Genomic DNA, 16,352 nt, shown 5'->3' with positions numbered 1-16,352 from the left:
AAATTAACATTAACCAAAGCAACTGGCAATTCTGTTAACCAAAGCCTTCAGTTTTCCACTGATGCCCCTTTTCTGTTCCAGGATCCTATCATTTCTCCTCAGTCCCCTGAATCTGTGACAGCGCCTCCGTCTTCTGACTTTTATCATCTTGACGCTTTTGAAGAGTATTGATCCTTTTTTGTTTGTTTTGTTTGTCTGTTTTTGTTTTTTCTTTTTTGTCAAATGTCCCTCAGTTTTGGTTTGTCTGATGTTTTTTCATGATTGCCCTGAGGTTATACATTTTTGGCAAGAATGATCCAGAAATGATGTGTGTCCACACCCTCCTCCCCAAAATACATCAAACAGAAATTTCACAAAACTAACTCAGCTGTGTAAAATACACGCTGGCATTTTCTATTGTTTTAAATGCTGGTTTCACAGCCGTATTGCTTCACAGCCCTCTAATGGGTCAGAAGACACTGCCCTAGGCCATCTGATGTGGGAGCCCTTCTCCTTCCTCTGGTTCTTTCCTGAATCTCTTTCCTTTCCTGGCTTCAGTGGCACTGCGCTGACTGGGTTTTCTTTCTTCCTCTCTGATCAGCTCTTCCCTGTAAGTTTCGGACTTTTTGCCCCAGCCCCACCCTGGTGTCCTAGATAGTGGTGATGGGTGTACAACACTGTGAGGGTCTGTCTGATCATATCTCACCAGAAGTATTTCCTCCGTGAGTTGGCCGACTCCTTCCATTTCGGCTCCACACAGGTGACCCCGTCCCTGCTCTCCCAGCTTGCTTCAGTCTCTGCCTTCCAGCTGCCTCCAGGAATTTCCACGTGGGTGCCCTGCCCTCACACTAAACTCACTAGGACCAAATGACTTTTATTTAGCGCTGTCTCCCTCACAAACTGGATCTTTCACCTGTCAGTGGTATACCCTTTTCCCTACTCGGAAGAAGCCTGGCTTTCAGGGCCTGGCCAGCCGGGTCCTTTATTCTCCACTTCCTAATCCAGGGGTTCTCAAACTTTAGAGAGCACTATAATCACCTAGACGGCTAGTTACAGACGGCTTGCTGGGGCCCGCCCCCAGAGACTGTGATTCGCATGTCTAGGGTATGGCCCTAAATCTGCATTTCTAACGAGTTCCCAGGAGGGGCTGAGGACCACTCTGAGAACCAAGGCTGTAAGCATCCCACGTAGTAATTCCAGACTCATCATGCACTTCCGGAGCTGCAGGGAACCCGCAGCGGGGGTCACTACTGCATCAACCCAACCCAGCCGGGGCAGCTCACCTTAAGCCAGCTTTCCCCGACGTGGAATGCCCCGTCCAGCCCTTTGCCCTCCAACGACTCACATCTCCCCAATTCTGAGGTAACTCGCCTCCGACCAGCAGCCCCAAGACTTTTTTTTTTTTTAAACTTCTTCAGCCTTCACAGAGTTATTTCTCTTAGGACTCGCTGGCAAGGAAAGCGGTGATTACAATTGCAAGATTAGTCCTGCCTCTCCAGCTAGACGAGCTCCCCAGGTCCCAGGGTCTTAGTAAGTTGTTCGCCCTTCGTGCTCACTGAACTTTCTTCTTTCATCGTGATTTCTAATACATCCCGTTTTCACCCTGCACACCCTCCCATACACGCGCAGGTACACACACGCGCGCGCGCACACACACATACACACACGCGCGCGCAACACGGGTCTGGGGCTCTGCCTGAAGCGAGCGTGGGCGGCTGTTGCCCGAGAGCAAGCTGGCTAGCCCGCGTGAAGTGGAAAGAAACCCAGTGATGCCTTGCAAGGACCAGCTGATGCCAGACGGCCGCTCTCCGGAACGTCGGTGCGGGGGACCTGGGTGGCGGGAGACGTAGAGGGGGACCAAGGTAGGGGGACGGTTGGGCTGCCCTAGAAGTGAACAGATGTCTTTGAAAACCTTTCGGAGAACGTCCAAAGAAGCGCTCATGTTGAATCCTTGGAAGGGAAATCAAGAACTGGCTCGCAAAGGAGGAGGGCGTCCGGCGCTGCGCGTCCCCTCCCTGGCTGCCGGGCTCGCGGCCTCCCCGGGCCCAGCCTGCACGGCCGGAGGGCGGGCCCTGCACTGCCGCGGCCGGCCGGCAGGGGTCTCCTTTCTGGCTTCGGAGCCTATTGTGAACTCACCAAATGGAGGCTCCGGGAAGAGGCAGCGCGGCCGGCGCGCAGAGCCGGGCCGCGCGCCGCCGCCGCCGCCGCCGCCGCCGCCACACTTTTTGCGTCCTCACCTTTGAAACACTTGCTGGCTGCGCGGCTCCGGCGGGAGCGGGAGGAGTGACCTTGTCACGTGGGGGAGGAAATGCCTTCCTGGCCTCCCAACCTGCCGGCTCTTGTTCTGGGCCTTTTCTGGCCTGATGAGCGAGGCCAGGGGCGCCGGCTCACCGCTAAAACCCAAGGCCATCGGTCCGTGCAGGACCCTGACCCTGGGAAGTTTTGACCCAGGTTCCTCCTCACTTTCCCAGGGAGCGGTAGGAAAAGGGCTTGCTACCCTGACATATTTGTCCTTCAGGGAAATTCACTTTCCCAACATAAATTGGGTAATGACAGCAGCCGAGGAGGCGCAAGTCGGGCCGCAGCGATCACGCTAGTCTTTTATTTAACAAGTGCTCAATGATCATCTACTGGTGCCTGACACTATACCCCGAGATTCAGTGGTGAGAGAGGACTCAGACCCTGTCCTCACTACCCAGACTGCCAAAGAACTGAGTTTTCAGGTGACCAGAGGGGCTTCTAGTGCCCATTACCTGAACATCCAAGAATCATATGGGGGAAGAAAGTCAGCCCTCAAACAGAAGCGCAGTCTCTGTGATCCGTTACAGTGGGCTCGCGTTAACACTTCAGACCTCTTCACTTTATTTAATGGTAACGTGCAAAAAACCTTTACCCATGGCCGATTCAGGGCTGGGTCCTGCTAGCTGCTCAGATGCAGTGGTGAACAAGATTCGTCCGTATCATGGGGAGCGCACAGCCCGGGGGAGGGGGGCTGAAAAGCTTAAACAAGAAATAGCAGTGTGGCTCAGATCACTATTTGTCTGGGTTTCACTGATTTATCCTGTAGGGTACAAGAGAAATCAGGAGAGAGAGGCCCTGCACACAGCACTGAGTCAGACCCAAAGGCCAGCCCAAGTGATATGGAGTCCCACAGGAAAGCCACCATCTGGTGCTGATGCCCAGGGAAACATAAGTTGTCCTGCATCCCAGGACCAGGAAACAGGGGCATCCCAATTTCTGTTCTTGGATCTGCTCTGGCTTCACTGATGCCATTTCCCTTCAAAATCATTTCCTGGGACACTCCTCAGGAACTAGTACTCAACAACCAAGTATTTTCCTTCCCTTCTCATGAAACTGTGTTTATAATCTGGCTGATGTTGGGAGAGAAAGAAGGTTCATTCTTTATATAGCTTTTATATAGCTCTGTTTTGGTTGTTATTGTTTTACTGTGCTAAAATTATATTTGGGTTTTCTTATTCACTTTTTGAAGTAAGTTTTAGAAGTCCAGACTTCCAGGAAAGACTTTCTTTTCTACTTATTAGGTTAACAGAACACTAGCTGTGGGGTTCCAACCTCCGATGTTTCTAGGCAGCAAAAATCTCATCGCATAGCCAGAGAAACAGTCACAAATTCCCATGACACACTTTCAGGCCATATCTCTGCTCTTGGCCTGCTGCAGGATTGTGGGAGTCGGTCAGTGCTGCAGATACTGGCTGAAGGCTCTTGGAATCCCTCCACACCGATATTTTGTGCCTTTTCCCCCGAGTGAGAAACACAGAGTCCTCTACAAGCACTTTTTTATTTGTTTCAATTTATAAAAATACACAGACCTCTATGTTCTGTGTTCTTTGAGCTCGGGGTTATTACTCAACATTTAGTGCTATTTTCAAAAGAAAGAAAGAAAGAAAACTTTGCCTCATTGAAAAAGCACACCAGGGGGAAGGTATATAGCTCAAGTGGTAGAATGCGTGCTTAGCATGTACAAGGTCCTGGGTTCAATCCCCAGTACCTCCCTTAAAAATCAGTGAAGAAATAAACCTAATTACCTTCCCCCTCCAAAAAAAAAGAAAGAAAAAGCACACCATAGTCTTTCTCACACTTTGGTCTGTCTGCCCATACCACGATAACTCCTGACTGACTATCCAAAATGCCCTAGTAGTTACAAACAGATAATTCACTTCCTTTCCCAGCTGTTGAGAGCTAAAATCATTCTCCTTGGGACCAATACCTTGTCTTACCTAGAAAGACACTCAGAAAGCAACATTTATGATTATTTATAAGCTCATCAGGCATGTGAATAAGAAAAGTTAGGTACATTTTGATCGTTCTTAGGATGCTCTCAGAAAATGACAGGATTCCCATGACATCAAAGTCTTTCTCCTCTAAATCTCACATATTCTGTTCCATCTTTCAGAAAATGGGCATCACCATTTCTACAAACTGAATGCCATTATCACATGAAAAACACTGAAAATGCGTTCACATGTCGGTATTTTAAAAATTGATTCGTCTTTTTTTTGGTATTTTTATTTTGTATTTTATTTATTTAAATTATTTTGGTAGGCTATATTCAAAAATGTTTTAATGAGAAAGAGATGGGCTGATGTGGGACAATCTCCCAAAATTTCGGAATGGAAAAAGTCTTCAGTATTAATGAATTCAACTTCCAAACAATGTCCCTAACAAGTGGCTTCTTCAGTATGTGTGTCCTCAGGTGTGAAGGTATGCTCCCAAAGGCCCACCCTTTCCAACTCTGAGAAACATTTCCTTACCCAGAGCCTGAGATTCTCGAAGTTTCTGTCCTCAGCGTCCACTCGTCCCTCTAGCCTGGCCACATGGGAAAAGCCTCGTCCATGACATAGCTCCTTCAGTATCTGAGAAGCTCTCAGAGGCTTTACTCTTGTAGGTTTGCAGCAGGGCCTCGCTTTCTTCATCAAGTCTGTTAAAAATTGTTCAGTGAGGTGTATCAGGAGCAAGGGACAAAAGATGGAACCAGACAAAGCCCCAGCCCTCCTGAGACCCCTCTTCTATTGAGAAAGACAGAAAACAAACAGTTAAACAAGTAAATGTATAATGTCACATCAGTAAAGATAAAACCACTGAAGGAAAAGCAAGTTCAGAGACTGGGAAGGGGAGTGCTTCTCTGGGAGGTAAGGGACTCTTCATGAGGAGGTGACATCTGAGCAAAGACCTGACTGGACTGTGGGGATGAGCCACATGAATGTGGGGGCGGGGGGGGGGGCAGCGAAGTCCCCACAATGAGAGATGTGTGAGGTCTGAGAAACATCAAGGTCAGCGATGCTGAAGTGCAGACAGCAGGGGAGTGGGCAGAAGTGAAGTCTGAGAGGCAGCCAGGAGTCCTGTGGCCTCAATGGGGCCTCACTCTGCAGGATTGTGACAGGATTTCAAGACCCCTTCCATCTTAGTTGCTGTCTTCTCTATTTTTCTGGCTGGTCAAAGTCTCTGTAAAAGGTAGTAACCCAGAATTGCCTCCAATATTCCAGGAGAGGCCTAACTTGCAGAGTAGAGCAGTACCATCCCCTCCTTTATTCTAGACATAATATTCCCATTAATATGATCTGAGACCTCCCATAATGCGCTTTAGGGAGCCACTTATTGAGTTGGCTGTTTCCTTTTGCACATTGCACTCTTAAACCACACTCCTCTCCTGAGTTTCTTCCCCACCTTCACGCTCCTGACCCCTGGCCTAACACCGACTGGTATCATGGAGCTTCAGGAAACATCCTAGAAGCCAAGTGGTGCCTACTCATCACAAGGCCTTTCTAGACACATTTTTGTATTTGCTTCATCCTGGTTCCACTTAAACACGCTAGGTTCCAAACATCCTAGACTTGTTTGGATGGCTTTTGAAGGCCCAATGGTAGGATACTTCCCTATTAAATTCTGACTTATTAGACTTGGCACATTGTTTCAGTTTTTAAAAATATTTTGGGACCCTGGTTCTGGCATCTTAATGTATAAGCTATTCCTCCCATCTTTGCCATCAACAGATTTCCTCAGGATATCATTTATAACAATACTGTACCGAGGGCAGCTGAAGATGGAGTCCTGTGGCAAGTCAACGGAGACCTCCGTCAAAGTTGGAACGGGTCTATTATCAAGACTTTGGGGAAGTGATTGTTCAACCAGCTGTAAATCAGTCCAGTTTGCCCTATACTGACCCCATATCTCTCCACTAATCAACAAAGACACTATAAGAGGTTTTTGTCTAACATACTGAGATAATGCACGTACCACCTTGACCTTCCAGCCCAGCCATGCTGTGAAAGAAGGAAATGAAGTTCTAATGGCACCTCGCAGTTGGTGTTTTCTTTGGCATCTCTCTTTTACCAACGCTGGACATTTCCTCCTCGCCAGAGGCTCACCTAACATCAGACACTGCCACACCTAGAAACTTCCTTCCTTCTTTTTTACTATAACTGTACAATGTAGTTTTGTCTTCCTAAGTGCATTATACACGTTACTGAAATGTTGTGAGTCAGTTGTGATCACCTGAATCACATTTTAAGCATCTGATGAACTGTTCATCTCATTAATAAAGCCGTCAATAAGTCCAGTATTTCCAAAATGAAAAATCTATTTGAAATACAAGTATAATACTTTCTAATGTCGATTTTGGTTGATCTCTACTGAGTTTTCTCAGAACATGCCATACCTTTAAACACAATGATAACTGACCAGGGCTACTGTAACTTGAATCACCAGTAAATCCAATACCCCAAATCTGCAGACTCAGTAAAATAAATAGTATTTGTTTTAATTGGCAGCTCATGTGAAGAGAAACAAAAGCAGTTTCCATCTGGTTTTACATTGATCCTGAGTTATTTTCAAGTCATCATTGTTCCCCCTTTGCAAACTAGATCACAAATCTCCACAAGGGCAGGGGTCCTACTTGTGGCCTTTCCTTGTCTCCATGGAGACAGGTATCACACTTGGAACATGCATAACAGGTGCTCAATAAATGTTTCTTGCACAGATAAAATGAGGAATAAATGAATGTCTGTGTACAAAAATAATACTTTATCTATTAATCAAATGATTTTAGTTTTGCACATAGTGATCAAATAGAGACATGATCAGTGCCTTCTAAAAAGGAACTCTGGTGGCAAACATCACCATCTCAGACACAAATGGACAGTAAGATTCTCGATAGCACTTCTCAAACATTTTGGTCTCGGGAACCCTTTACATTCTTAAAAATTGTTGAGAACCCCAAAGAGCTTTTGCTTCTATAGGATATATCCATCAGTCCTTACCATATTAAAATTAAAAAAAATTAAGCATTTATTAATTCATTTAAAAGAAAAGCAGTAAGCCCAAAGTACATCAACATAATGTATGTTTCGTGAAAATACATTTTCCAAAACAAAGGCAAATTAGTGAGAGAAGTGAGATTATTTTTAAATTTCTGCAAATCTCTCGAAAGTCTAGCTTAGTAGACAGCTGGGCTCTCATACCTACTTCTGCATGCAGTCTGTGATCAGATTGCATGGCACGTAACCTCTAGAAAACTCCCCTGTACACCCAGGAGAACGAGTGACAGAGGCAATGTCTCGGTACTATTTTGAAAATAGTCTTGATCTATGGGCTTCCTGAAAAGGTTCTGAGGACCCCAGGAGTCCCTGGACTGTATTTTGAGAACCACCATTCTAGATGTTTCCACTATTCTAGAGTTCTTCTAAATAATAGTTCTTCTAATTAATAATAGCTTAAATAATAATGGCTATTCACTTCATGATACTTGCTTCTTTGCCTTGCGTATTAGAAAGTTCAGGTCAGGAATTAAGAGTCTGCCCCTCCCTGCCGCTGCTCGACTGCAACCTGTCTGCTACTGGGGCTTTCACTTCTTTTTTAGTGTTCATGGGTTTTTGTCATATTTCTTCTGTGTTTTTATTAGAAGTTCCTTCCAATCCTTTCTGGAAGTACGCTGGGTATCTGAAAGGATAGGAATGTGTGCGTGTGTACATATATACACATACACACATATCTATCTACCTATATATATCAACACATACAAATTAAAAATTGACCGTTTATTTCATTTTCAGGATCTACCCCACTAACACACTTCAACAGAATGAAAATATGTATGATCAGCACATAAAAGATTAAGACATCCCTCAGATTGATTGACTGCACTTTCTTAAAGCCCAGAGGACAGGGGCTGAGCTGCAAGGAAACTGCTCTCTAAAAAAGACACTGCTTCTTGATAGAGAATTTGTCACTCAAGAATTTAGGCAAATAATGACTGGGACATTGTGCTGTACACCAGAGATTGACACATTGTAATTGACTGTACTTCAATTAAAAAAAAAAAAGCAGGGAAAAAATAAATAACTAACTAAATGTTTAGGTTTTCAAACCATGCTTGGGAAAAGAATTTAGACATTAATTTGTGAGTTTAAGTGCGTTGGTAGAATTGTAAATTTGTCTTTTTGATATTCAAAGTCTTGAGAGATTCGAATGTGACTATAGTTTGAAATATATTTATAAATGTAATCAACGGTGTAAGTGATGTAATACATTAAAGATTTTAATCTGTGGGGGAAAAAAAGAATTTAGGCAAATAAAGTCTCTATTGTGCTTGAATTGTCCCAGACTTCCACCTGCACCATACCACTTTTCTGTATCAAAAACTAATTCTATGAAAGTCTGTAACAGTCACACTTTGGAAACGTCTGCCCACCCTACTTCCTCTCCCATCTGGGAGAACTGCCCCTCAGTCTGTCCCCGGGCGCCCTACCTGCTGCCACCTCGGTTGGATCAGGTTGTGCACTGCTGCAAGCTGGGCCAGTCCCATTCTCCCTCCCGGGAATGTGGAATTAGACTGATGACGGCCAGTCACCTGGCTAATGCCTTCAGGAGAGATGTAACCTGGTAGCTGCAGCGGGATCATCTCCCACCCAGCCCCGCGCCCACAGAGAAGAAGAAATGAAAGTCGAATTCGGAGAGGGAGAGAGACTGGGGGCACAGACAAAGCTGGAGAAGGGGGCCTGCCTGGGTGCCTGGCAGCCATCTGTCCTTGGACTTGATGAAACCCTGCTTTATGACACATTTCCCGTAAGGCTTAAGCCAGCTTAAGTTGATGACTGCAACCCAAAGGTCTTAAATGAGGCAAAGGCCACGCCAGAACCATCTGTGAGTATTTCTCGACAGCCGGGGCCCTTAAAGGACCCTGGAGAGTGCTGCAGGCCCTAAATACACACCTACTCTCTGAAGGCTTCCATCAGGCAAAAATATCTTTCTATCCAAGGCCAACGAGATTAGGAAATGCCATTTCCTCCAGCTTTCCATCCCCGGAAGGCAAAAGTACTGGAGTTGGCAATTGCCTCTGTGGTTTAGTATTGGCCGAGGGCACACACCCAGTGACTTGAATGACAGAAATCCCCAGATGCCAGGGAGGAGGCTGGCCGTTATGTCTCCAACTACCGGCTGGTTCTCACTCCTCTAAATCAGCGCTCACCAGAGCCCTGACCCTCCATGCTTGGCAGGATGACCCACTTTTAAAAGTGCCAATTTTTAGCAGCTGGAAACAATAAACATAGAGGGAGGAGAAGATGCTGAAAGACTGATTTCTCTTTACCTGTTTGCAAAAGTCGAAAGATGCTCTAGGACTAGTGGGACGGCAAGGATGTCACGCCGCAGCCACGGAAAGCTGATGCAGCTCCCGCCCCGGAGCCGGAGCCGCTGTGTGATGGTCGGGTCATCAACACGCCTCCCTGGGCCTGGGTTTTCACAGCCTCAGAATGAGGAGGTTGAAGTAGATGGTCTTTAACAGCCCTTTCATCTTCAACTTTCTACCATCTTTGTGAGCTGGAAAGATTTACACAGAACTTCATCTTGATTTTATTACTTGTAGTTCATCTTCTTGTGACGGAGCCAGCGGCAGCCTGTGCGTGGGGAAGTAAGTGGCTCGCTCGGGATGATTTAAGAGGCGCTGAAAACCCTGAGTACCTCCCTCACTGTTCTGCCACAGCAAAGGCCCAAAGCTTCCCTGTCCCAGAGCCAGCCCTGGGAGCGACGCATGGTCTGTAGATGGTCTCAGTCAAAAGGCAAACATCTACACTGCCCATGGTTTCTAACGCAGCATCTCAGCCCAGACTTGCCGCCAGATTGCCTTGGAACTGTATCTGGAATGGTCTCCAGCACGATCGCCAGGAACGGTCTGGGGCACAGGGCACCGCAGTAGCAGACATGCCCTGGGAGTGAGGTGCACAGGGGCACCCACAAGTAGCAAAGGGCTCTAAGACCAGATGAGGAAGCTGCTCAGGAGCCAACTACACTGGCTTAGGGCGGTGGGCTGTCTGAGTCATTTAACTCACCTGAGTCTCTTCTCTTCAGGGTACTAGCAGGAAGGAGGTTCCCTGACCACCCTCTGGAGGGGCGGGGGGTCCCTCCTCCATACAAGGAAAGCCTGACCTTAGGCCCCTGTGGGCTGTCATGACGAAAAGACTATGGAAGTTGGCCCACCTAGAGAAAATGGCCCAATTCTGCCTTGGAACAGCTGCCTGGAAACAGAAGCCCCTGCCATTGCAGGGGTTCACGGCTATTCCCATGCAAGCCCGTGGAACCGGCTCCCTTCCTCTCTTGACTGTCTGCCTAATTAGCCGCAGACCCACGAGGGCATCCGTCCACCCCAAAACATAAGGCTTGGGTGTCAGGTTGTACTAAGCCCCTTCTTGGTGGCTTCAGTTCTTAACCTGTAAATATGGAAGAAAGATAACCAGGAGGAGAACTTGCCACTGCTCCTCTGGGGAATTTCATCATCAGTAGGGGTGCTGTATGAGGTTTAGTAATAGATGAGCCATCAGATGGCACACGGAGGTACTACTCTACAGTGCTTCTTAAACAGCAATCCCCCTGCACCGTATTGGACCACATGTAAAACATTATAATTGAAAAGCAGGCTTCCCACTGATTTTCTTAGATGGCTAGGCTTGTCGAATCTTGATCTCATTTTTTGGGTGAGGATTAGGGTGTATTCTGGTGACTTATGAGTGTGTAGACATTAAGTAGAATTAAAGCAGTAATGGAAGCAAAAACAAAATCCTTAGTGGTATCTTGAAATCTTCTGAAGAGAAACTACTAAAGAGCCTAAGAGAACCAGGTGTGTTTTTTATTTGCTGAGGATAAACAGGAAAGGGACACACATTCTTAGAGGACCCCCATGTCCCATTACTATCACCACCCAGGCACCCACCTCCCTCGTCTCCAGAGTCAGTATCTTGTAAAAAAATACCAAAGAGGCTGAGAATCCCAGTTTTCCCAGCGATTCTTCACTGCCCAGCAGAGATTTCTGGGTAGGTTGCAAGAAGTCCCATGAAACCTTCAAGTTTAGCTTGTTTTGCTGGTCTCTCCCTCTTTACTTTTGTATATTTCATTTGTAGAAGAATGGGACTTTGGGGGATTTTAAAAATCCAATTGGATAGTCCAATCATTTTGCACAGAGATACCAGCCTAGGGCCCAGGGAATTTCCCTAACAGGCCACAAAGAGACTTGGGTTCACTGGAGACAACAGCTCCTTAAGCACTCACTCTGGCAAGGGTTTAGGAATTCAGAGATTCCTGCTAATGAAAGGCTTCCTTAACATCCTCGGGGGTGAAGATGCACTGATTATGTCCATTGTGAAATACGAGCCTGAAAGAATTCAGAGCACATACCTACCTGCAAATCTATCTGCTTGTCCTCCAAACAAGGTGTGGGTTCAATCTGTGCTAAGGTGGGACCATCTGTTTTACACCAGGAAACACTAGGTCATAGTATAATATGGGTTTGGAGTCAGAGAGATGTGGGTTTGAGTCCTGGGTCGGCCACTAAGAGCTGTGTGGCCAGGCCAAGTCATTTAGCCTATCCTTGCCTCAGTGTCCTCGAGTGCAAATTGGGAATGATACAGACTTACATGATCTGGATCCACTGGTCTGAAGACGGAAAAGTGAGAAACAAAACTGTGTGGCCATCGTTTCTGGCAGCAGAAGTACCATACACTTTTCTTTTGCCTGGGACTCCGTTGTCCAGGCCACCTTGTCTTTACACGTCCCAGCCCCTGCGTGCACTCCTCACGTGAAACTCCGCCCCAAAGGACCCTCCGTCCCCAGCCCAGCGGAGCCAACTTGCTCCCCCGTTCTCTGGCCTCCCGCTCGCCTCTCTCCCTCTCAGTCCCATTTGGCTCCCACATTTTCTTCTCTTAACACAAGGTATTGCTGCCCTTTAATCCGCGTTCAACTTCAGGGGCAGAACCGCCGAGAAAGTGAGAAGAAAAGCAGCGGGCGCTGCCACCGCCCTTCCGTGAGCGCCGCGCTTGCCGGGCGCCGACGGACCGGGAGCGGGGAGCCGGCGCGGCCCGGGCTCCAGGGCGGCCCGGCCGCTGGAGCTGCCAGCAAACTTTTCCCGTCTGAATTCTTGACCCAGAGCCTGGGAACCACATTCGGCCCAAATCTGTGGGCTACGCCGAAACGAGGAAGCCGCCCGCAGCCCTGGGGGGCCGGGGGAGGGGAGAGAAGAGGAAAGGGATGCAGTGGGAGGAGGTGGAGGAAGGAGGAGGTGGGAGGTGAGAGGAGGCGGGGGAGGAGACGAGCGGGGGAAGTTGGAGAAAGGAGGTAGGAGAAGGGGGGAGGGGCGGAGGCGGGGAAAGGAGGAAGTGGGGGGAGGAGGAGATGGGAGGGAGGGGATGGGGGCAGAGGGAAATGGGGGGAAGGAGGAGATGCGAGGAAGGAGGAGATGCGAGGAAGGAGGAGTGGGAGGAAGAAGATGGGGAAGGAGGGGATGGGAGACCGAGGGGGAAGGGGGGAAGGGAGGTAGGCTGGGTGGGGGAGGGGCGAGGTGGAGGAAGGAGGAAGTGGGGGGTAAGGGGTAGGGGAGGGTGCAGAGCCCTCCGGGCATCCGGAGGACAGGCCTGGTAACTCTGCTCTTGGGCAGCAGGCGCGCTTGGGAAGAAGAGGTTGGCACGCGGAGCTTTCCTAAAACAGCACTCCACCCCCACCCAAAAAGCCCCAGTGAAGCCCGCCCCGCCCGGGCCTCGGCGCAGCGGCGGCGGCAGCACGCGGGCTCGGGGCGCGGGGGGCGCTCCCTGTGGCCGCGGCCGCGGCCGCGGCCGCGCAGTCCGGGAACTCGGCTCCGTCAGACTTCCGGGAAAGAGGCGGCGGCTTTTCTTCCCCAAAATCCAGCAGGTTCATTGGATGTGCTTTTGTTTTACAGTGGAAAACTACAGTAAAAAAAACAACAACAACAACAACAACAACCATAGCGATGAAAATAAGTGAGAGTAGAACCTGCCGGCTTCACTTCCTAGAGGCTTTCTGTTGGGTCTTGAAACTAGGAATCTTTGCGGGTCATCCTTGTAAGTGCCTTTTTCATCCGTTCACACTGGTGCTTGTCCGTCTCTGATGCGTTTAACATCGTTAGACTGCTGACGTGGTGACATTGTGCTAAGTTGATTTGATGATGATTTCTGCTTTGATCGGTTAACATCGCCTCCCTTGATGACACGCCATAGATGCATACACGTTGCAAAAAGAAAGGCGCGGCGGGAGAGGTGTCTTTTTAACCCTGCGGTAAAATACGTATGAAAATACTCCCTAAAGCGCTGCCAGTACCGAGAGAGGGGCGCATTATTCAGGGCGCGTAAGTGTTAAGAACAACAGTAATTCCCTGGCTAGTAAGTAGGCATTATACATAAGTTAACAACCGGTAAATAATAAGGACGAAAACCCTATTAGTTGTTCTAAACTTCCTGGTTTAGAACGTGTATCATTATATCATTTGTAGTAAATCACATTATCAGGTCTGTATGTGCAAGAGAGAATGTCTGCTCTGAAACAGGGCAGCTTTAATGCTTAAGCACCAAGAAGTTCTTAAAAGATCTCCAAATGCAATCAATTAATATAAAGCAGATGCAGTGTGGGGTGCTTACTAAAACTGAAGCTTCTGTCCCCAGAGAATTTACTCCATTTTTCTTTAAGATGAGCTGAACAGCCAGGAAATCATTTAATTTTAAATTGTCCAGTGCCGGTTGAAGATCACTCCAAAACCAGAATGAGGCATCCCTGGGATGGTAAGTTAATAGGAAGGCCCAGTTCAATTTACAAAAATTTGGCCTTCAGGCCGTGTCTCATACACCTACATAAAATCAAAGACAATGTGATGCATGTTTGATTAAACTAAACCAGCAGTAGTGATAGAATATACCTTCATAAAAACAAGATGCACAGACACATTTCACTAAACAGTATCCCAGTTACTCCATGTAGCTTAAGTCCCTGGGAGTTAGCTCCAGACCAGAGGTTGTAGGCTGGAGCCTACCTTGTTTTCCAGACCTGTTTGTTTGCCCTTTGAATTTGTTACCTAGATTTAAAAATCAGGATATTTCACATGGGAAGCTGGACTTTTGGCTTCTCTTTGAAATCTGAGAAGACCTGGCCACCTGGGTGGGACTGTTAACTGGAGCAGAGCAGCAGTGTCAGATGTGACAGTCTGCACCTCCCCTGTTGTCCTCTTAAGGGACTTGTCTGCCCTGTGCATTGAGTTTTCGGCCCCTGACAAACCACTGCACCCAGCATTGGGCTTTTTTATAAGGATTATTCAAGTCATAGGTGGTCTAGACACTCTGTCTATGCCTAATGCATGTATAATTAAAACCTCAAATCTTGATTTCCAGAAATTCATCTTGACAGAGTCACCCAATCAGAAATGGGGGTCTATGTGCATTTCCTAAAGACAGGCACTACAGAACGTCCGGGTTCCCTCTATTCTGCATTTCCCCAAATGCAGCAAGACATAGGGGAGCCTATGGTCTCAGGAATTAAACCTGGTTTGGATTCCCACTCCATACTTGCTGTGCAGTGTTAGGCAACTTATTTACTATCCTTGAGCTTGTTTCTTTAAAAATAGGTATCATAAAACTACCCCTTTGGATTTTTGAGTATTAAGTTATTATATGTGAAAGCATCTTTGCAGTCTTTGGTCCACAGGAACCACCCACAATGCTAATTTCTCATGCCCTTGGGATTTCAGTTACTAACACAGGTACTTGAGAGAGACTTCTTACTAGATCTTTTTACTTGTCTACAAAATCCGACTTTAGTAGAATCCAAACTTTGGTGTGCAGGAGACTTGCCTGTATATTTGCTTACAGTAACTAGTTTCCGGGTCCCTTTCCCAAGATTTTGATACAGGAAGTCCCAAATAGGGCCCCGGGGTTTGACATTTTAACGTTTAATCCTGGGGTACAAATCTCAGCCCTGATTCTGACAGTCCCGGTTCTGGACTGTCCCTGGTCGTTCAAGTCAGTAAGGTGGAGCTGAAGGAAGGAAGGCTGGTCCCAGCCAGCGTGCTGATCCCGCAGGGAGCTCGGATGCCTCCCTGCATCCTTGTTGCCAGCTCATCAGTTGACAGGCATTTATTGAGCACCTGCTAGAAGTGCACTGCGCCAGCACCAGGCACGCAGATGAGGTGGTTCCAGCCCACAGGGAGCTCAGGGAACTAACTTCCAAGGCCAGCCTGGTATTTGGGTCCCAGTTTCCGCCTTTCCTACCACGCATCATTTAATACCATCTCAAATGACAGTATTCCCAGGATGCTCCCTGATGTCATCAGCACCCCCCCAACTCCCCCCCCCCGCCCCCAAGCACTGGGGATTCCTGTGCCGCACTGCAGTGACTTCTTCATCACCTGAGGACACTTAGCAGACCACTGCTTAGGTGCTCATTAGATATTTGTGGAATTTAATTTCCTTGGACAAATCTGTCTTCTGAAACTTAGTGTATGTTCATTCATTCATCCAATATTTATGAGCCAGGAACTGTTCCAGGAGCTGCGAATACAGCCACGAGCAAATGTAGAATCCCTGCCCACGTGAAACGTGTGCTCCAGTTGGAGACGACAGGCCATATAAACAACCTGCTTGGAACTCTTGTGTCCTCCACTGTTGTCTGCACCCTGACATCTGCTGCGGTCTCGTTTGCTCCGACTGCTCCCTCAGTTCCCTGCCAGGTGGACTTCTTCCCCAGCCCTGGCCTACACAGCCCTTACTCAGCTGCGATTCTGTCTGCGGCCGAAGAGCAAACCGCTTCTCTCATTGCATCCCGAATCAAAGTGTCTGCCTATCTCCTCTAGGCTTTAATCAAGATCAGCCATTTATTTCCAAAGGACAGAAGCTTCCACAATGAAGGCGACTCGCATGTTCTCTTCTTGCAGAACATTAAGGAGGAGGCTTGATGGAAGCCAAGCGATTCTGCTATCCCATTGTGTGGTTCTGTTATCATATTGCTTTTCTTTTTAAGCTTCTTAGCTATTATGCCAAATATAAAAGTAACTCTGACTACTTTGCATTCATATTCTACAGCTTAATTTGAAT

The 16,352-nt window shown here is 47.6% G+C and overlaps 2 long non-coding RNA genes across 10 annotated transcripts in view; one reads left to right on the top strand and one right to left on the bottom strand.

Annotated features, from left to right (window-relative positions):
• Window positions 1–16,352, bottom strand: part of LOC106730733 — a 98,203-nt gene that overhangs the window by 70,026 nt on the left and 11,825 nt on the right. For 6 of the 9 annotated variants that reach the window (XR_004325753.1, XR_004325754.1, XR_004325756.1 and 3 more), the window contains exons 3-4: window positions 9,584–9,813; window positions 4,752–4,918 (exon numbers count right to left, since the gene is read on the bottom strand). This is a non-coding gene — a long non-coding RNA (uncharacterized LOC106730733). Of the gene's footprint in view, window positions 1–2,115; window positions 2,820–4,751; window positions 4,919–9,583; window positions 9,814–16,352 lie in introns of those variants that run through there. The other 3 variants (XR_004325755.1, XR_004325757.1, XR_004325751.1) reach the window with 2 other exon arrangements.
• On the top strand, window positions 12,544–16,316 carry LOC116668583. The gene is made up of 3 exons (XR_004325758.1): window positions 12,544–12,597; window positions 13,196–13,337; window positions 15,795–16,316. It is a non-coding gene; the product is annotated as an uncharacterized LOC116668583 (long non-coding RNA).

This window comes from Camelus ferus, chromosome 14 (assembly GCF_009834535.1).
Source record: "Camelus ferus isolate YT-003-E chromosome 14, BCGSAC_Cfer_1.0, whole genome shotgun sequence".
In the NCBI taxonomy this organism is placed as follows: Eukaryota; Metazoa; Chordata; class Mammalia; order Artiodactyla; family Camelidae; genus Camelus; species Camelus ferus.
This window is presented reverse-complemented; position numbering and strand designations above follow the sequence as displayed.